Source organism: Cibotium barometz, chromosome 19 (genome assembly GCF_041138505.1).
Source record: "Cibotium barometz isolate CiBa-2024 chromosome 19, ASM4113850v1, whole genome shotgun sequence".
Classification (NCBI taxonomy): Eukaryota; Viridiplantae; Streptophyta; class Polypodiopsida; order Cyatheales; family Cibotiaceae; genus Cibotium; species Cibotium barometz.
In genome coordinates, this window is record NC_141064.1 from 13,572,067 (window position 1) to 13,595,540 (window position 23,474).

Consider the following 23,474-nt stretch of genomic DNA (forward strand, 5'->3'; position numbering starts at 1 on the left):
AGGATGATAATTCCTAGAATATGGTAGGAAGTCCTCTTTTCATGCTTTGAATAAAATTATTTTATGCGTAATTTTTATAAAAATTTTACCATAGCTCCGCTGCTATGACTGATAAATCTCAATTTTTCTAAGGGATAAAGCTTATCATTAAGAAAATAATTAAAATGATCCCTAATTGGATCCTTAATCCATAATGGATTGAATCATCAATATTCATGACTAAAAGCATAGAAAAAAGCCATTAATTTGGCCTCAAGCATAGCTTAATCTTGGATTAAGGAAAGCTTTATGAAAAGCTTGATTTGGATTGAGAATGGTCATGAGTATGACCATTTCTTGAGTGAGAGAGAGAAATTACATAAAAACCATTAGAATTTAAACATAAATGAAAATTAACTTCAATAGCATTTATTAAATTATGTAACTCTTCACTACTATTCACCAATTAACTTCAATAGCATTTAAAAAACCATACCAATTAAGCTTCTCAAGCTTGAGAGGGGTTGAGAAGAGAGAAACATTGAGAAATTATAGAAAAGATCAATATTCACTAATTACCTTACAAATTGCTTGATTCTTTGTTCACGGTAAAGGCCCCCAACCAATCAATTGGTTAAGTATGTTGAGGGAGCCACTAATGGGGATTGAAGAAAGAGGGAAGCTCCAAAAACTAGTGAATTATTAATGAATTCATAGTTCTTGGCTTAGGTGGAGTAGAGTAACGATGCATAAACACTATCTATGTTTCAACAAGGGGGAGGCTTCTATTTATAGGAAAAATTGAGCTCCTAACCAAACAAACTGATTCTAGAATTTTCTAAATCAGTTTGGTCAATATTTGACCATTTTTAGGTCAGTTAAGCTAACTTTTTGGAACTAGACTTGAATGAGGAGAGAGGAGAGATGAAATACCTCAATTTTTATGAGTTTAAAACTCATTCAAGCATGTGAAATATGCACCTCCTTTAAAGAACTCCCCTTCCTTACATATGTGTCATAATGGAATCATTTTAATATTGCTCATAGTTTTTTACTAATAAACCTTGTACATTTTCAACTCTTCATCTTATGTGAAATATGCACCTCCTTTAAAGAACTCCCCTTCCTTACATATGTGTCATAATGGAATCATTTTAATATCGCTCATAGTTTTTTACTAATAAACCTTGTACATTTTTAACTCTTCATCTTATGTGAGCATTTACTCATTTTTGGATACCCAAAATATCTCATATTTTTATTATTGCTCATAGTTTTTTTACTAATAAACCTTGTACATTTTCAACTCTTATTCTTATGTGAGCATTTACTCATTTTTGGGTATCTTCTTTTACAAATTGGATTTATCTTCTCCCTACACATGGATTGATGCTATTGGCCCATAGGAACCTTAATTGGACCATAATCCAAAAATTTCTGAAAATCTAGACCCTTAGGCTAAGGTCCTTTATACCCATTTCCAATTAATTCCAATTGCACATTGGAAAGTTCTTTTTGAATTTCTGTTTCAGGGAAACTTATTTTAATAAGATGAGATAATTTTCTATCCAAAAATATTAAAAATTTGAATATTCTCTCTCTAGAATATCTTCTCTCTCTAGGTTAAAACAGTTACCTCCATGCATGAAATCCAACTATGATAAAAGTAACACTTTTATAATAATATAATCAACTTTTATGCATACCTCTATGCATGAAATTCAATTGTGACAAAAGTAACATTTTTACATTAAAATAATCATCTTTTATGCATACCTCTATGCATGAAATCCAAATATGATAAAAGTAACACTTTTATAATAAAATAATCAACTTTTATGCATACTTCTATGCATGAAATTCAATTGTGACAAAAGTAACACTTTTACATTAAAATAATCATCTTTTATGCATACCTCTATGCGTGAAATCCAAATATGATAAAAGTAATACTTTTACATTAAAATAATCATCTTTTATGCATACCTCTATGCATGAAATCCAAATATGATAAAAGTAACACTTTTACATTAAAATAATCATCTTTTATGCATACCTCTATGCATGAAAATCAATTATGCATAATATAAAAATCAATTTCTCTATGATTACAATGAATATCTTTCAATTAATCTAGGATGATAATTCCTAGAATATGGTAGGAAGTCCTCTTTTCATGCTTTGAATGAAATTATTTTATGCGTAATTTTTATAAAAATTTTGCCATAGCTCCGCTGCTATGACTGATAAATCTCAATTTTTCTAAGGGATAAAGCTTATTATTAAGAAAATAATTAAAATGATCCCTAATTGGATCCTTAATCCATAATGGATTGAATCATCAATATTCATGACTAAAAGCATAGAAAAAAGCCATTAATTTGGCCTCAAGCATAGCTTAATCTTGGATTAAGGAAAGCTTTATGAAAAGCTTGACTTGGATTGAGAATGGTCATGAGTATGACCATTTCTTGAGTGAGAGAGAGAAATTACATAAAAACCATTAGAATTTAAACATAAATGGAAATTAACTTCAATAGCATTTATTAAATTATGTAACTCTTCACTACTATTCACCAATTAACTTCAATAGCATTTAAAAAACCATACCAATTAAGCTTCTCAAGCTTGAGAGGGGTTGAGAAGAGAGAAACATTGAGAAATTATAGAAAAGATCAATATTCACTAATTACCTTACAAATTGCTTGATTCTTTGTTCACGGTAAAGGCCCCCAACCAATCAATTGGTTAAGTATGTTGACGGAGCCACTAATGGGGATTGAAGAAAGAGGGAAGCTCCAAAAACTAGTGAATTATTAATGAATTCATAGTTCTTGGCTTAGGTGGAGTAGAGTAACGATGCATAAACACTATCTATGTTTCAACAAGAGGGAGGCTTCTATTTATAGGAAAAATTGAGCTCCTAACCAAACAAACTGATTCTAGAATTTTCTAAATCAGTTTGGTCAATATTTGACCATTTTTAGGTCAGTTAAGCTAACTTTTTGAAACTAGACTTGAATGAGGAGAGAGGAGAGATAAAATATCTCAATTTTTATGAGTTTAAAACTCATTCAAGCATGTGAAATATGCACCTCCTTTAAAGAACTCCCCTTCCTTACATATGTGTCATAATGGAATCATTTTAATATTGCTCATAGTTTCTTTTACTAATAAACCTTGTACATTTTCAACTCTTCATCTTATGTGAAATATGCACCTCCTTTAAAGAACTCCCCTTCCTTACATATGTGTCATAATGGAATCATTTTAATATTGCTCATAGTTTTTTACTAATAAACCTTGTACATTTTCAACTCTTCATCTTATGTGAAATATGCACCTCCTTTAAAGAACTCCCCTTCCTTACATATGTGTCATAATGGAATCATTTTAATATTGCTCATAGTTTTTTACTAATAAACCTTGTACATTTTCAACTCTTCATCTTATGTGAGCATTTACTCATTTTTGGATACCCAAAATATCTCATATTTTTAATATTGCTCATAGTTTTTTTACTAATAAACCTTGTACATTTTCAACTCTTCATCTTATGTGAGCATTTACTCATTTGTGGGTATCTTCTTTTACAAATTGGATTTATGTCCTCCCTACACATGGATTGATGCTATTGGCCCATAGGAACCTTAATTGGACCATAATCCAAAAATTTCTGAAAATCTAGACCCTTAGGCTAAGGTTCTTTATACCCATTTCCAATTAATTCCAATTGCACATTGGAAAGTTCTTTTTAAGGGGTCCCACATTCGGGGCCTCACCCACGGATATCCGGATAAGAGACTAATCCGTCGGTTGTTCCAAAACCGAACCCGAAAAAACTTCCTTTACCGGAAAGCACGGGTGATTCCACCAGGAAAACTTTTTACTCTAACGTAGTCAAGATCATTTCTGATCAAGCTGATCCAATTGCATCTTCAAGATACTTGATCAGATCAAGCAAGAAACTTGCACTTGGATCATTGGGATCAATGCTTTTTTCCCCATTCAAGAGGCACAGTCGTTGATTCCTATCCATAGAACAATTATTGTCCGGGATTTACTTTATCTATCGTAATAACAAAAGTTGAGTCTCGATTTACGGATCCATCAGTCCAGCCCTCGAGGTCCAGCCTAACCCCATCCGATCCCATGGGTTAGCCAACCGCCCAACCACTGTAGTGATGGGATCCAATTAGGAATTTGGTTAGGTTTTGTCCCGGGTACCAAGGAAAAGAGTTCCAAGGCCCCCTAGCCGGAAGTTCATGCAAACATAAAACTAGTCACACCACTTACACACCCAATATGAAATTGCCTTTTTCTCAACATCAGCTAACAATCTTTTAATGAAACCATAGTATCACTGATCACAATCTTCCAATTTATCCGGTTGATTCAATTTCCCATCATTCCTTTATCAGAGTATCTATGGCATCATTGGCAACTAGAACGCTCACCACCTGTCCACACAGGGGCCTTTTCAATAGTTCCTAGCCCATAATACTCGGCAATATAATCACTTATAAAAATCAAGATGGACTCTCGTTGAAGATCAGCAAGATCAACCAACAGATCCATATAAAGAGCCATGGACTCATCCATTGAAGACCAGCAAGGTCAATCAACCAGATCCATGCTCGGTTTCACAAAACAACTCTTACTCCTTGTTCCAATATCTTCCACGACGCACGTGTGGGTATCTTCGGCGACCCAGAGCCCGAGCACCGTATGGTCAGCACCCTCTAGGATCCTTCGCAGGTGACCTAGCGCTTCACTCATAGGCCGCTTCCTTGGTCCCTCATCCACCGTACCAGAAGCTCACCATTTAAATCGAACCGAGGCTGGTCAAGACCTCGGTCGACCTTGCTATGCGAGACGTCCTCCATTGACTCTCCGTCAGCAGTTGCAACTTTAACAGTTAGGTCTTCATGACCTTAATCCACAAGACGGTCAAAATGCTTCCCCAGCATTCTTGACATAAAACAGTCATTTACAAACAGTCACAAAATACAGTTTCTAAATCGAACTCTCATCTTTCCACATTATCCCTCCTTAGTCCACATTACTTATTCCACATTCCATTCAATGTGTACTCATTCTCATCCAATTCCTCATATTGACGACACATTAATTCACATACACATTCACATTCACATCCATACATCCACATTTACATGCATACATCCATTTTCACATCCTCATTTATACATCCACATCCCATATCCACATTCATACATACTCATCCATATGGATACACATCCATACATCCACATCCACATCCACATTCACATCCATACATCCACATCTACATGCATCTCTCCATTTTCACATCCTCATTTATACATCCACATCCCATATCTACATTCATACATACACATCCATATCCACATCCATACATCCACATCCACATCCACATTCATATTCACATCCATATATCCACATCTACATGCATACATCAATTATCACGTCCTCCTTTCATACATCCACATCCACATACATACATACATCCACATCCACATTTTCATTTCCACATCTACATCCACATACATACATACATCTACATCCACATTCCCATTCACATCTATACATCCACATCTACATCCACATTCCCATACATCCACATCCACATTCCCATTCACATCTATACATCCACATCTACATCCACATCCACATTCCCATTCACATCTATACATCCACATCTACATCCACATTCCCATTCCCATTTATACATCCACATCTACATCCACATACATACATACATCCACATCCACATTCCCATTCACATCTATACATCCACATCTATATCCACATTCACATCCTCATTCCCATTCACATCTATACATCCACATCTACATCCACATTCACATCTATGTATATACATCTTCATGCATACACCCACATTTTCATATTCATACATCCATACTCCCATATCCACATCCACACATCTACATACATACATCCATTTCCACATTCCCATTCATATAACCCCATATGCCTTCACATCTAATCTTTTACATCACATCCATTCTCACCCTATCACAACCCATATACATCTTATCCTATCACATACACTTCTTACCTCATCCCATACACATCTTATCACATCTTAATTCATCTTATCCCCTCTTATCACCTCTTATACACCTCTTATCACATCTTATCACATCTCATATCTATTTATAGAATACAAGAGAATTCTTATATTTGATATAAGAGTTCTTTACACATTTACTTATGCATAAATTCCATTTAAGGAGATTAATACTTCCGAAGTAAAATCAATCTTTTATGCATCTTCCTATGCATAAATTCATTTTAAATGAAAATGACACTTTTGAATTAAAATTCAATCTTTTATGCATCTTCCTATGCATAAATTCAATTTAGATGAGAATGACACTTTTGAATTAAAAATCAATCTTTTATGCATCTTCCTATGCATAAATTCAATTTAGATGAGAATGACACTTTTGAATTAAAAATCAATTTTTTAATGCATCTTCTTATGCATAAATTCAATTTGGTAGGAATTACACTTTTAGAATAAAAGAATTTCTCTTATGCATCTCAGTTATGCATAAAATTCATTTATGATGAAAATAACACTTTTAGTATAAAAAGAATATCTTTTATGCATACCTCCATGCATGAAATCCAACTATGATAAAAGTAACACGTTTATAATAATATAATCAACTTTTATGCATACCTCTATGCATGAAATTCAATTGTGACAAAAGTAACATTTTTACATTAAAATAATCATCTTTTATGCATACCTCTATGCATGAAATCCAAATATGATAAAAGTAACACTTTTATAATAAAATAATTAACTTTTATGCATACTTCTATGCATGAAATTCAATTGTGACAAAAGTAACACTTTTACATTAAAATAATCATCTTTTATGCATACCTCTATGCGTGAAATCCAAATATGATAAAAGTAATACTTTTACATTAAAATAATCATCTTTTATGCATACCTCTATGCATGAAATCCAAATATGATAAAAGTAACACTTTTACATTAAAATAATCATCTTTTATGCATACCTCTATGCATGAAAATCAATGATGCATAATATAAAAATCAATTTCTCTATGATTACAATGAATATCTTTCAATTAATCTAGGATGATAATTCCTAGAATATGGTAGGAAGTCCTCTTTTCATGCTTTGAATGAAATTATTTTATGCGTAATTTTTATAAAAATTTTGCCATAGCTCCGCTGCTATGACTGATAAATCTCAATTTTTCTAAGGGATAAAGCTTATCATTAAGAAAATAATTAAAATGATCCCTAATTGGATCCTTAATCCATAATGGATTGAATCATCAATATTCATGACTAAAAGCATAGAAAAAAGCCATTAATTTGGCCTCAAGCATAGCTTAATCTTGGGTTAAGGAAAGCTTTATGAAAAGCTTGATTTGGATTGAGAATGGTCATGAGTATGACCATTTCTTGAGTGAGAGAGAGAAATTACATAAAAACCATTAGAATTTAAACATAAATGGAAATTAACTTCAATAGCATTTATTAAATTATGTAACTCTTCACTACTATTCACCAATTAACTTCAATAGCATTTAAAAAACCATACCAATTAAGCTTCTCAAGCTTGAGAGGGGTTGAGAAGAGAGAAACATTGAGAAATTATAGAAAAGATCAATATTCACTAATTACCTTACAAATTGCTTGATTCTTTGTTCACGGTAAAGGCCCCCAACCAATCAATTGGTTAAGTATGTTGAGGGAGCCACTAATGGGGATTTAAGAAAGAGGGAAGCTCCAAAAACTAGTGAATTATTAATGAATTCATAGTTCTTGGCTTAGGTGGAGTAGAGTAACGATGCATAAACACTATCTATGTTTCAACAAGGGGGAGGCTTCTATTTATAGGAAAAATTGAGCTCCTAACCAAACAAACTGATTCTAGAATTTTCTAAATCAGTTTGGTCAATATTTGATCATTTTTAGGTCAGTTAAGCTAACTTTTTGGAACTAGACTTGAATGAGGAGAGAGGAGAGATGAAATATCTCAATTTTTATGAGTTTAAAACTCATTCAAGCATGTGAAATATGCACCTCCTTTAAAGAACTCCCCTTCCTTACATATGTTTCATAATGGAATCATTTTAATATTGCTCATAGTTTTTTACTAATAAACCTTGTACATTTTCAACTCTTCATCTTATGTGAAATATGCACCTCCTTTAAAGAACTCCCCTTCCTTACATATGTGTCATAATGGAATCATTTTAATATTGCTCATAGTTTTTTACTAATAAACCTTGTACATTTTCAACTCTTCATCTTATGTGAGCATTTACTCATTTTTGGATACCCAAAATATCTCATATTTTTAATATTGCTCATAGTTTTTTACTAATAAACCTTGTACATTTTCAACTCTTCATCTTATGTGAAATATGCACCTCCTTTAAAGAACTCCCCTTCCTTACATATGTGTCATAATGGAATCATTTTAATATTGCTCATAGTTTTTTACTAATAAACCTTGTACATTTTCAACTCTTCATCTTATGTGAGCATTTACTCATTTTTGGATACCCAAAATATCTCATATTTTTAATATTGCTCATAGTTTTTTACTAATAAACCTTGTACATTTTCAACTCTTCATCTTATGTGAGCATTTACTCATTTTTGGGTATCTTCTTTTACAAATTGGATTTATCTCCTCCCTACACATGGATTGATGCTATTGGCCCATAGGAACCTTAATTGGACCATAATCCAAAATTTTTTGAAAATCTAGACCCTTAGGCTAAGGTCCTTTATACCCATTTCTAATTAATTCCAATTGCACATTGGAAAGTTCTTTTTGAATTTCTGTTTCAGGGGAACTTATTTTAATAAGATGAGATAATTTTCTATCCAAAAATATTAAAAATCTGATTATTCTCTCTCTAGAATATTTTCTCTCTCTCTCTAGGTTAAAACAGTTACAAACAAGTCTTTTATATTTCTGAAGAGGGATTGATTATAGGAGAAGATGCTGGACATTTTGAGAGGCTGGGGAGGAATCTTACATTCTCTCCCACTTGAAAAACGCGAGATGCCCTCATCTCGCAAACTGGGGGTAATTTCGCAAGATGCACAAGTATGAGACTGAGAGAAATTTTTTTAATTAAGATTAACCACCAATTAAAAAAAGTCTCAAGAGAGCAAGATTCAAGATAAGAACAAGATTTAAACTTTATTCATTCTCGGAACTTATACAATAAAGATAGAAGAACTCTTTACACTTCCATAAGCCCGTCCATCATATGATCACAAAAGCAGCACTCACAAGCTGCGCATGTATAAGGTAACTCATCTATGGGAATAATTCTGTTGGTTATTGCCGCACCTATCTCAGTGGTATGAGGTGTTCTAACAAAAGGACCTCTGAGAGGCAAGCCAAAAATGGGGTAAAGGCATATCTTCTGATGAGGAAGAAAACATGCCAGTAAGAAGACCCGCTCAGAAAACCCAAGATGTCTTGATCTCATGACGCAGTAGTATCGGGGACCCAAACCCAAGGCTTCGATAACCATGGCCAAGCGGACATTGTTACGAAAGTGGTGCTGACCCCAGGGTGTTGCCCTAGTTATGTCTTGATAGGTCCGCCATTTGGTCTGAGCTACAGAAGTTCCCAAGTGAGGAAAAAGTGAGCGCTCATACTGTTCTATAAAATCCTTCTTCACAGACTCACTTGCGTCTTAAAGGTGAGGAATCATTATGGATAAAACTAATTCTTGTTGCCAAGCCATGAAGGAGATTAAGAAAGAAAGGAGATCGATGGGAGTAAGATTACTGTGAACGACAAGTAAAAGTTACGACTTATATAAAGGAAGGAGCTAGCGTAACTTAGAAGCCAACAGTAACTTGCCACTGAAGTTTTACCGTCTTTCCATGATTTGGGTTTGGCACATTTTTCTATAGAAGGCATTTAGAACTTTAAGATGAGGAGATAAAAGAAGTTTGTAAGCTAAATCACCTACTTTCTTTGGTCCACAATATCTAGGAGATTAAATTATATAACTCTTCACTACTATTCACCAATTAACTTCAATAGCATTTAAAAAACCATACCAATTATTAAGCTTCTCAAGCTTGAGAGGGGTTGAGAAGAGAGAAACATTGAGAAATTATAGAAAAGATCAATATTCACTAATTACCTTACGAATTGCTTGATTCTTTGTTCACGGTAGAGGTCCCCAACCAATCAATTGGTTAAGTATGTTGATGGAGCCACTAATGGGGATTGAAGAGAGGGAAGCTCCAAAAACTAGTGAATTATTAATGAATTCGTAGTTCTTGGCTTAGGTGGAGTAGAGTAACGATGCATAAACACTATCTATGTTTCAACAAGGGGGAGGCTTCTATTTATAGGAAAAAGTGAGCTCCTAACCAAACAAACTGATTCTAGAATTTTCTAAATCAGTTTGGTCAATATTTGACCATTTTTAGGTCAGTTAAGCTAACTTTTTGGAACTAGACTTGAATGAGAAGAGAGGAGAGATGAAATATCTCAATTTTTATGAGTTTAAAACTCATTCAAGCATGTAAAATATGCACCTCCTTTAAAGAACTCCCCTTCCTTACATATGTATCATAATGGAATCATTTTAATATTGCTCATAGTTTTTTTTACTAATAAACCTTGTACATTTTCAACTCTTCATCTTATGTGAAATATGCACCTCCTTTAAAGAACTCCCCTTCCTTACATATGTGTCATAATGGAATCATTTTAATATTGCTCATAGTTTTTTACTAATAAACCTTGTATATTTTCAACTCTTCATCTTATGTGAAATATGCACCTCCTTTAAAGAACTCCCCTTCCTTACATATGTGTCATAATGGAATCATTTTAATATTGCTCATAGTTTTTTACTAATAAACCTTGTACATTTTCAACTCTTCATCTTATGTGAGCATTTACTCATTTTTGGATACCCAAAATATCTCATATTTTTAATATTGCTCATAGTTTTTTTACTAATAAACCTTGTACATTTTCAACTCTTCATCTTATGTGAGCATTTACTCATTTTTGGGTATCTTCTTTTACAAATTGGATTTATCTCCTCCCTACACATGGATTGATGCTATTGGCCCATAGGAACCTTAATTGGACCATAATCCAAAAATTTCTGAAAATCTATACCCTTAGGCTAAGGTCCTTTATACCCATTTCCAATTAATTCCAATTGCACATTGGAAAGTTCTTTTTGAATTTCTGTTTCAGGGGAACTTATTTTAATAAGATGAGATAATTTTTTATCCAAAAATATTAAAAATTTGAATATTCTCTCTCTAGAATATTTTCTCTCTCTAGGTTAAAACAGTTAGAAACAAGTCTTTTATATTTTTGAAGAGGGATTGATTACAGGGGAAGATGCTGGACATTTTGAGAGGCTGGGGAGGAATCTTACATCTTCACTAGTTCCTTTATCCCTTAATGCCAATAATTCATTTCAAAAGCAATACATTTATAATCATGAACTTGAATTATCGCAACAAAGAGTTACAACACAATCTGGAAAACATACAATCTAGGCATTGCAACCATCATAGGCGATAAATCATCACATATTAGTAACATGAAATGTCCCCACAATCACCTACACTAACATGAAACCTATCAAGCTCGGGTTTGCAATCCTAGAAGAAACCCTCACCCTGCCTTGCTATGGTGGGTTAACCATCATAGGCAATTGCACCAACTTCGGGAATACTCAAGAGTTGGTTGCCCTGGCTGGGGGAATACCCAATCGCCCTAGGTTATCCCTAACAGAATACATTCCTTGGTTTATTTAACAAAAAAATTATAATATATTTCCAGTCTTGTCGTAATCTTTTCATCCATATTTCATGTAGCAATCCATGCAATAAAATAAACATTCTCACATAAGAAAAATAACATTCTCTTTCTTCTCTTTATTTAGTCAAAAATTACATAGCTAAATGTATTAGGCAATCCTTTCTTAATAAAAAATTCCCTAGCTAAATGCATTAGACAATCCTTTCTTAATCAAAAACTTCTAGGGTCTGGTCACACTTATATGTCAAGGTGGAGGCCTAATAATCGTGGTTAGCAGTAAGGAGGTGAGCCCAGTCCTCTAATTCGTTGTTGGGAGTGATTCACACTACCATCACTTAACGTCCCGTCATCACCTTGCCTCATGATCATTTGTTCTAAGACAACCCCTCTTGCCTCGCTCTGCACATCCATCACGAGCCATCCTCTAGGGATAGAGACTAGATGCTTTATCGTTTGGGCATGGATTTCCACTTAAGAGCAGTAAATCTTTGGTGGAAATCCTCTTGCTTATAAAAGGAATACTTAACCACTAGTCTATGAATAGAGTGAGAATTAAATACTCAATTTTCTTGGTTTGGATAAAAGAAAAAAATTTGAAAGGGAGATTTTTCTTATGCTATTCTATGTGGACAAAGAGAGAGAGAGAGAGAGAGAGAGAGAGAGAGAGAGAGAGAGAGAGAGAGAGAGAGAGAGAGAGAGAGAGAGAGAGAGAGAGAGAGAGAGAGAGAGGGGGGGGTGAGGGAGAGCTATTATGGAGAGTGTGAGAGAGAGCGGGTGAGAGAGAGAGAGAGAGAGAGAGAGAGAGAGAGAGAGAGAGAGAGAGAGAGAGAGAGAGGGGTTGGTGAGAGACTGAGAGATTAGGAGAGCTAGACCGGAAGAGGGAGCATGTGAAAGGTTGACGAGAGGGACCTAAGAGGGGGGTTTAAATAGGGGAGAAGGGGGAGGGGCTTGTATGCATATGTGTGTGTGAGAGGGAGAGAGAAGAAGTCAAGGGGACGGGGAGGAATAGTGTGGTTGGCCGGTGGGAGAAGAAGACAAGTGTGAGAGGGAGGACTGCACAGTCATGGATGGTGGGGAAAGAACGACAAAGTAGAGGGAAAGATTTATGTGGGGGAGTGGTTGGTGGTCTACTAATCACCTCCTCTTTTTTTCTTTAAAAAATTAAGTTTTTAAGGTGGGGTAAGGGAGTTCCCATGCAAAGAGAGAGAAACAAAAACGGGGTTTTACAATATGTGTATACACATGTGTGTGTGCGTGTGTGTGTGTATACATACATACTATAAGATATCTCCCATACCCTTCCTTCTTTCGAGGTAGGGAGGGATCTCAGTGGTAACACCCAAAGCTTTCTTTGAACATCACCTAATTAGGAGCAAATTCTTGACTATCCGATATCTACACCCTACTGCCCACTTACCTAATATTAATCTATATTTTTGCTTCAGAAAGTACCCGAATAATTGAGTCCACCCTACCGCCAACTTTCTAGATTCAGGATATACTGTCATCTATGAGGTTTTTTATTTACTAAGAACATTGTTCGTACAGATTCATCACATAACAAGGTTCCTTAATTTAATTCCCTTCACTAGTTCCTTTATCCTTTAATGCCAATAAATGATTTAAAAAACAACACATTTATATCATAAACTTGAATTACAACAACACAACACACAATTTGGAAAAACATCCTTTGGTGCACCGAGTTATGTATAATCACATTGCAATCGTCATTGGCGATAAATTATCATATATTAGTAAGGTGAAATGTCCCCTCACTCACCTACATTAACATGAAAAATAAAACAAATAGAGAGAGAGAGAGAGAGAGAGAGAGAGAGAGAGAGAGAGAGAGAGAGAGAGAGAGAGAGAGAGAGAGAGAGAGAGAGAGAGAGAGAGAGAGAGAGAGAGAGAGAGATGGTAGTGGGAGAGAAAGAGAGGTGGAGGTGGTTGGAGAAGAGATTGGGAAAGGAATCTGAGAGGGACTGAGACAGAGAGAGTGAGGGAGGGAGGAGTGAGAGAGAGAGAGAGAGTGCATGAGAGGAGGAGAGAGCTAGCGAGGGAGAGGGAGTGGCTGGTGGGGGTGGTGAGGGAGTGGCTGGAGGAGGGGTTGATATGAGAGGGTGAGTGAGGGTGGCTGGAGAGGTAGCGAGGGAGTAAGGGAGGGTGATGGGACATGGTTGGTGAGGTATAGTGGTAAGGGCATGAGAGTGTGGGTGGTGAGGAAAGGGTGAGTGGAGAGGTAGCACGAGAGAGTGAGAGAGGGTGAGGGGGAAGCGAGAGGGTGAGCTAGCAATCAACTTTATCATGCATAGTATGGACTAGATACTACGACATCCCCACTAACGTCATCAGTTCCCTTAGAAAGACCATATCTCTTTCCTTGAATAATCGTTGAGTTCTTCTAGCATCCGTGTAGTGCTTTTGTCAGGGTATCTTTGATCTCCTTCTGGACAACATTGGTAAAGAATTAGTTTAAAACTCTTACGTTTCAAGTTTTATTATGTTTTAATATATTGATTTTGTAGGCACACGTGATAATTATGAACAAGTACATTCCATGTTCTTTGGAGAGGTGGGCCAACACAACTCAAATGCATGGTAGGTTGTCTATGATTCTGTAATCTTGCCTTTTTGTCTTATGTCAAGACTTATTGCTAAGCAAGAAGTACTTGTTGCAAAATGGATTTCTCACGTCTCTAAAACTTGTGTTCCACATAGGAGGTCACGTTTCAGGAGATAGACACCCAAAAGAGGAAGCTTAGTGAGATAGAGTCAACCTTTAATGGTCTTCATGAAACACCAATGGAGATTTCTTACACAACTATTGTCTAGTTTTGTAACAATATTTTCTTGGAAAAGAGTAAGCCAATATCTTCCACTTCCTTTCACAACTGTAGTCTGAATAAGTCTCCTAAGCTTCTCTCCTTCTCATAAGAAGACTACTATAAGCAAGGGGAGTAAACATGATGCCTGTACCCTAGATAGGGATGTTGGTGATGAGGAGCCAAACAATATGATAGACCTTGCCACAATAGAGCATAAAGATTTGCTTCAACAAATAGCTAAAAAGAGCAGAAGCATCAATGAGGAAGAGAATGATATATCTCTTGAATCTATATTGATAAAGACAAAAAGGAGCACAAAACAAAAACTAGATATAAACAATATTTTTAAATATTCAGTGTACCATTTGTATATACTAATTGTAAAGTCTAGATTCCATTGTGTACTGTTTTATAGATAAAATATACACACTAAGATGTTTTATGTGTCATTTGTATGTACCATTCGTTGTAAAGTCTAAATCCCTTCGTGTATTTAAACCCTAAATCCCATTTATGTATTTTGTAGATGAAATAAACACCCTACTAAAGTTTCATGAAGAAAAACTTAAGGCTAGTATTGGTGTTAACCCAAGGTTGACGAGGATCCCCTACGTGCATCAACAATGTTAATCCAAGGTTAATGAGGACCACCTACATGCATCAACATGTCTGCACCATCACAATGGACGTGTGCATTGGACATGAGTGAAGATGAGCCATCTACAAAATGAGCTAAGAACATGCAAAAAAGAACGTATATACACAATGAGCATTGCCTAAAAAAGCTTTGTTCGCTCTCAAAAATGTGTTGTCCACCTAAGCCAGGAATTAATAACTCTTTCCAATCATCATAATTTTCACACGATTATACATAATAATGTACTCAAGGGATGACCGAGCCAAGTAAGAGAGCAGGCACATGTGTGCTTAGACTAGCCTAGATATGGTTAAGTAATGAGTTAGGTGCCCAACTAGTTATTAGGTGTAAACACCCAAGCTTATAAATCTTTTGTATATAAGTCAATTTCTCTAATGAGAAAGGGAGAATGTTGAATGAGAGTGTGCTCTTGCTTCCTTATGCCCAAGTTCTCTTGCCCACTTGCCTCTGTGTGTAAGGCTATAAGAAAGTTAAGTGCATTCCACTTGGTTAGTCTTGTGCTAGTAAGTGGTTAGTCTTGTGCTAGTAAGTGGTGTGTTTGGGCTTTCCATTGGTGCCACTGTGAGGGAGCACATTTGCTTTGCCTTAGTGCTTGACTAGATTCCTTTGTTGAGTTTGTTTCTCTTGGCACATGGCAAAAGACCCATTTGTGAGCATGTTTTGAGGGAAAACAAGCATTGGATAGATTAAGCTTTGATGTTTTTTTCTTTTTTGCTTCATTCTTGTTTGGATAGATTAAGCTTTGATTGGGAAAGCTTAGGAGCTTACTTTGCTTGCATTTGGTGTTTGTTTAGGCTAGGATTAATGAATTTTTGGAATAGATTAGTTAATTAACCTTAGTTAACATTAAATTAGTTAATATTGCTAGCTTAATTTATTGGTATTTAGGGTTAGTAGTAATTAGAGCATTATTAAGCTATTACCATAATTTATTAACATTAAGTTAGTGTTAGGATTAAGGCTAGGAAGCTAGGCTTAATTAAATTAGTATTAGAATAGCCAAATAAAAAGAAGAGAAAACACACACACACACACAACAAAAATAAAACATAAACAAAAACAAAATGATAAGGGAAGGAGAAAGAGAGAGAGAGAGAGAGAGAGCCAATGTTTTTTAATTGAGAACTAGTGGGTTGACCCTTGCTTCGCACCCGTATATAATTCCTAGCTTGATATTTTTCAAATTTTTGGAATAATAGGAGCCTACCTCTCCTCAAACCTTCAAATTACCTTTTGAACCTCCAAATTCTTGCCACATTGCAGCTTTGTGAAACTCTTCCTTTATATAACATATAGAGAGAGAAGAAAAAAGAAGTGAACTCTCATTTTCAACTGACAATGATTTCCAATTTTAAAGGGAGAGAAAGAGGAACTTTTGTTATTGAAGGATGCATGGAAGTCTAATCAGAAAAGGTATTAAGTTTATGATTAAGATAATGAACAATTAACCTAAGGATTTATGCTGTAAGTGATTGTACCGTGGCTAACCAATGTTAGAAAAAACCGGAGTTTAGTATAGTTTGCACCTATATATTTTGAAAATACTTAAAACTTAAAACTTGAAGGTGCAAATACCTCTAGATTTTGAGAAGTCATAGAACAAAAACCTTCAGATTTTAATATTTTCCTTTAAATAATTTCACTTTTTTTAGATGAAGGTTTTCCACTTTTTGAGAAAATATTTTTTTTCGAACACTGTGGGTGGCTGACAATTGGATTCGTGCAATTTATTATCATTAAGTTATTGTTAGGATTAGCCTAGGTAGTTAGGCTCAATTTAATTAGTATTAGAATAGCCAAAGCCAAAGAAAATACACATAAGGAAAGTGGATATTCTGGCCTACCAATTAGTGAGAGAGTGTGTGTGCATGAACCAAAGATAAAGAAAGAAATAGAGTATCTAGGAGGGAGAAAGAGTTAGAGAGTGTGTGTGTGTCAAATCCATGAGGGGCTTTAAATATTGAGAGAAATTTTAATCTAGCATGCTAGAACAAATTGAAAGCTACTTTTTTAAAACAAATTAAAATTTTCATAATGGGAGATATGGAGAGATAACTCTCATCTATATATTTTACCTCTTTTACATAAATGTGCGGCATACCACATATTCACGATCTCCAACCACAATTCCCAAAACATCACTTTTCCATAGGGGAATTAAAAAGGTTAGGCCTTACAACAATCATTTCTTGGCAACTCTCATGCACAAAGAAGGGAGATATCATGATTACTTTTTGTAAGGGAAAAAAAGAGAACCAAACACTAAGAGCCAAAAAAGAGAAAACACACACACTCAAAGTAAAAAGAAAAACATAAACAAAAACACAATGATGAGGGAAAGGGAAGGAGAGAGAGAGAGAGAGAGAGAGAGAGAGAGAGAGAGAGAGAGAGAGAGAGAGAGAGAGAGAGAGAGAGATGGTGTTTTTAATTGAGAAAGAGAAAGGAAGTGAACCAGTGTTCACGGAGAATATTTTTCTTCTCAGATCTTAAAACTTGCAATTTTAACATTGACAAGTTTCTCTTCTCATTTACAAGTTTTTTCACCAAAATATAACTAAAATTTACAACCTTAAAAAATTCACTAAAATTTTAAAATTTACAAGTTTTTCTTCATATTTACAAGCTTTTTTTCACTAAAATATAACTAAAGTGCTTAAAATTTTAAAGATTTTTAAAATGGCACAAATATAAATTTTACACATGAGATCTTGAATTTTCCAGGTGCATTGTAAGGGTTTGCTATTAGTGCACTCACTTTCAACCGACAATGATTTCCAATTGAATGCAGATAGTCTTTGCATAACACGAAGGAAAAGTGACCAGTTAAAAAATAATAAAAAATCGATTTGAATTTATTTTAATCGAGTCATGAAGAGCCGACCGTGTTGGAATTAGGGTTGCAGGAAAGCACACAAAGCTTAGAGAAGAAGAAGCAAGAATGCACACAACACACAGTGTATTAGATTGTGTCAATGTACAAAGATAAGTTAGCCCAAGAATAATGGGCGTATATACAAGCCGGGGAAAAAACCTCCTAAAGAGAGGGAAAAAGTACCCCGGTCCTAAGTGTGTTCACACACATCACTACCTTTATATATGGCAACAAATCCCCCTTGGGAGTGATGGTGTGAAAACGAGAGCTGGCACTCATGTATAGGGAAGTGCCATGCCCGAAGTAGATCAGTCCACAAAGGGGAGCAAGCCCAAAGCTTTGCAAAAAGGTTTAAACTTCTCACGAGGAAGTGCCTTTGTGAAAAGATCGGCGAGGTTATCCTGTGTTGGCACATATGCCAAGCTAATCTCTCCTGCTGAGAGTCTCTCCCTAACATAGTGATAATGCACCTCAATGTGCTTTGTGCGAGCATGAAAAACTGGGTTTCTCACAACTGCCAATGCGCTCTGACTGTTAGTGTAGATAGAGGTGGCAGACTCCTGTCCAACACCCAAGTCAGCCATAAGCCGTCTGAGGCACACACACTCAACCGTAGCTCTGTGAAAGCTGCCTTGTACTCACCTTCACAACTAGAAGTGGCCACAGTAGGTTGCTTCTTGCTCAACCAAGATATGCATGAGCTACCAAGCATGAAACAAAAACCACTTGTGGACACTCTTGTGTCATAGCAACCAGCCTAATCTGAGTTCAAAAAGGCATGTAAATCTGGCGGCAACGATCCCCCCTTGGGATAAAACAACCCAAGATGTATGGTGCCACTCAAGTAGCGAAAGATGCCTCTAACTGCCTTCCAATGCTGAGACCCTGGGCTATGCATAAACCTGCTCACCTGTGAGACTGCAAACTGAATGTCCAGCCTCATAATGCATACACATAAATGAGGCAACCAACAGCTGTCTGATAGAGTGTGACATCAAAGTGATCTCCAGCATCATGAAGACTCAACTTCAAACCTGTCTCCATTGGAGTAGCAATAGGCTTGCAGTCTTCAAGGCCAAATCTCCGCAACAATGTCTCAATATACTTTGTCTGACACAAAGCAATACCTCCATCACACTGCTTAAATTGTATCCCCAATAATGATGCAAACACCCCAAATCTGATATCTCAAAAGAGGCATTCAAATCAGCCTTAAAATTAGCAATATGACTCTCATTTGGTCCTGTGAGCAGCATGTCATCGACATAGAGAGCAATGATTAGATGTACATCATCCACACGTTTAACATACAAAGTGCTTTCTATTGGACTATTTTGAAAACCATGTGCAGTCAAATATGCATGTATCTTTTCATACCAAGCTCATGGAGCTTGCTTTAAACCATATAAAGCCTTTTTCAACTTGCACACTTTGTTTTCCTGCCCTCTTTGAACAAAACCACGAGGTTGCGATACATACACCTCCTCATGCAAATCTCCATTCAAGAACGCAGTCTTCATGTCCAACTGATGTACGTTCCAACCATTAGACCTACCAATGCACAAATGCTACGAATGGTAGTCATACGACAAGTGGGAGCAAAGGTCTCATCAAAATCAATGCCCTTTTCTTAAGCATAACCCTTTGCAACAAGTCTAGCCTTATAGCGATCAACACTGCCATCTGGCTTTCGTTTCAACTTAAAAACCCACTTACATCCGATGACCTTTTTACCAATAGGCAAATCACACAAAGACCATGTACCATTCTTCATTATAGCATCATATTCACTTTGCATTGCAGCCAGCCAATTTTCTGATTTTTGTGCCTCATCAAATGAAAGAGGTTCTTCCTCTTCACACATACCAGACACAACCAAAGCATAACAATCTGATGCATAAGAGACATGCTGAAAACCTGAACGAGTATGACTAGAAATAGATGCATCAATTTTACTATCATGCAAGATTTGCACCAGCCATTTAGGCATACCTCTAGCCTGCTCATTTTCAGCCCTATCCTCATAAATTACATCCTGTAAACCTGCATCAGAAATAGGCTGATCTATGATGTGGTTTGAAATCTGCATAGGCTGAATATTTGCCTCATTAGGACTTACATTTGAATTCCCACCTATAAACAGAGGCAACAACATATCAAATACATCCTGTGAGCTTACACACCTCTCTTTGGTACATGATAACAAAGGCTGCATAGCATCTTCCACAAAAACAACATCTCGACTAATCAAGGTACGCTTTGACTACGGATGATACAATCTGTAACCCTTGCTCTCAGCACTGTAACCAACAAAAATGCATTTGATAGCCTTATCATCCAATTTTCTACGTTGTTGCAAAGGGACTAAAGCATAGGTCAAGCAACCAAAGACACGCAAGTGACCAATAGAAGGCTTGTTGCCATGCCAAGCTTCGTATGGAGTAACAGACTGCAAGGCCTTAGTGGGACACCTATTGAGTACATATGCATCACACATGACAGCCTCCAGACAAAACAAATGTGGCAAAGCTTGGCTCTTGACCATACATTGTGCCATCTCCATAAGTGACCTGTTTTTCCTCTCAGCAACACCATTTTGCTAAGGGGTATACTGCACTATACATTGGTGTTTTATCCCACGACTAGCCAGAAATGCATCAAACTCTTTAGACATGTACTCCCTCCCTCGATCAGAACAGAGGGTGCCCACCACAGTACAATTGGATACATTTTCAGCCACCATAAGCAAAAATTGTTTGAAGCACAAAAACACTTCGGACTTTGCCTTCAGTGGATATACCCATGCATGCCTTGAGTAATCATCAATGAAGGTCATGAAATACAAGTGTTTACCAAATGACGGAGTTTGCATAGGCCCACATACATCACTATGTACAAGTTGCAATTTGCGAGTGGCCCGCATAGAACCATCCTTTGGAAACGTAGAACGCTGCATTTTGCCCAAAATACAGCCTTCACAAACATCAATGGTGCCTCAAGAGGGGGCAATGAAGCAACCATATCAAATTTCTGCAAACGCAGCAAACTAGCAAACTAGCAAAGTTCAGATGACCAAAACGAGCATGCCATAGTTTTGCATCTGAAACTACCTTTTCATCAGAAACTGCATTTGCTGAATCTTCCACACACTTGTCATAAGAATTGAGCCTATACAGCCCACAAAACAAGGTGCCAGATGTAATAATCGTATCACCAGAAGTCAAATCATGAATAGTACATCTGTCATCCATAAATTTGACTACAAGTCTAAGTCTAGCAAGTGCAAAAATAGACAATAGATTCTTCTTTATCTCGGGCACATACAAAGCATCTGAAAGTGTGAAAGCGCTGCCATTTGCAGCAGTAAGCATAATTTTACCAATGCCCTTCACTGGGTAAGAAGCATTATTGGCACATGTGACAGTATTTCCATTAGAGACAGTCTCAAGACAAGTGAACATATCACGATGCGAGGTAATGTGCTTTGTAGCACCACTGTCAAAATACCATACATCAGAGTCAACAAAAACTGCCAAACATGCATCATGTACAGATGGGTCATACTGGCAATACACGCTAAACGCCCATTCTGTATCCTGCACAACATTTACAAAATCTGTATTTGTAGAAGCATCCGCTATTGTGGCTGCATTTGACTCTTTCTTCTTTGCCTCTTTAGCCTTTAGCTTAGGGCAATTCTTAATGACATGATCAGTTGCCTTACAATAGTTGCACCTGATCTTTTTCTTGCCTTTATCTCAAGAGCCTTCTCAGACCTATTGTTGCTACTTGTGGAAGGAGAAGAAGTTGCAGAGCTACTAATAGGGTAAGAAACAGTGGAAGGGGCTGCCTTACCACTTCTTCTCTGCTGGGCAGCAACAAATGCCTGACAAATGCACGCTGCCTAGCCCTATTTTGCCTGGATTGCGCTTCTTACAAGAGCTTGTTGACTAAAGTATCATACTTGACAACATCAGGTCTGTCCTCAGTAACAAGTCTCCACGTGGAAGCAAAAGTCTGATATGACTCAGGTAAAGCATCAAGAACAGTCTGCACAAGAGAATGATCAGGAATAATCTCACTTGTAAAAATCAACTGTTCCTTCAGATCTTTAATCTCAGCAAGAAAAACATTCATGTCATCATCTTCCTGCATAATCTTTGATTCTAGCTCTTTACGCAGCTAAGAGATTTTTACCTCGTTATTATGACCTGCGTACAAACCAACTAGAATATCCCAAGCTTGTTTTGTTGTTTTAGCTGAACGAATATGTGGAGTGATGTTATGTTTGACAGAAAGTGCAATCAAGGCATGAGCCTGCGCATCTTTACCATCCCAATGAGCTTGTTCCGCAGTGGGTAAAACAGCAGCAACAGTAGAGCTGCTAGAACCTGCAACATCCTCAACAGATCCTACATCCATAGAACACCTAGACGTACATCCATACCGTGCACAATGTTCCACACTCCTTTTGCAACCAAAAAATATTGCATCATGTATGCCCAAAGTGGGTAGTTACTGTCTCCATCCAATTTGTCCATCAGCAGACAACATGCGAAATACATCATTGGCTGTTATCAGCCATGGCCCACTGACTGAAACTGATGCAAAAGCTACCTGTAGTAATAAAGCAAAGACTGAAGAGAAAACAACTCGTGCTATGTAGCACGGTCCATAATAGAATACATATGCCTGTTTTGTAAAAAAACTGCACTGTCAAAATTTCTGCGCAAAATGATGAAAAACATGTATAGAACTTGTAATGCAAAAACGGAGCCCGAAACGACCTCAGATGCAATTTCTACAGAGTATAGGGACCTGCAAGCGCTCGTGAAAGCTCACCTCAATCGGAGAATGTGAGTTGGAGGGTGCTAGCGGCGTAGCCCTGGGAGCCGATGCTTGCTCTGATACCAATTATTGGAATAAGGGTTGCAGGAAAGCACACAAAGCTTGGAGAAGAAGAAGCAAGAATGCACACAACACACAGTGTATTAGATTGTGTTAATGTACAAAGATAAGTTAGCCCAAGAATAATGGGTGTATATACAAGTCGGGGGAAAAAACCTCCTAAAGAGGGAAAAAGTGCCTCGACGGTCCTAAGTGTGTTCACACACATCACTGCCTATATATATGGCAACAGACTGCCAACCTTTGCACTGATCTTTTTCACTTTAGCTATTGCTCTTTAATCTGATGAATGACTGATTGACAGCCTCCAATCACAAGCTGCCACATATATAAAGCATCTAAGGGGAGTCTCTTGCCAAGGCATTTCTTTCATGTGCGAG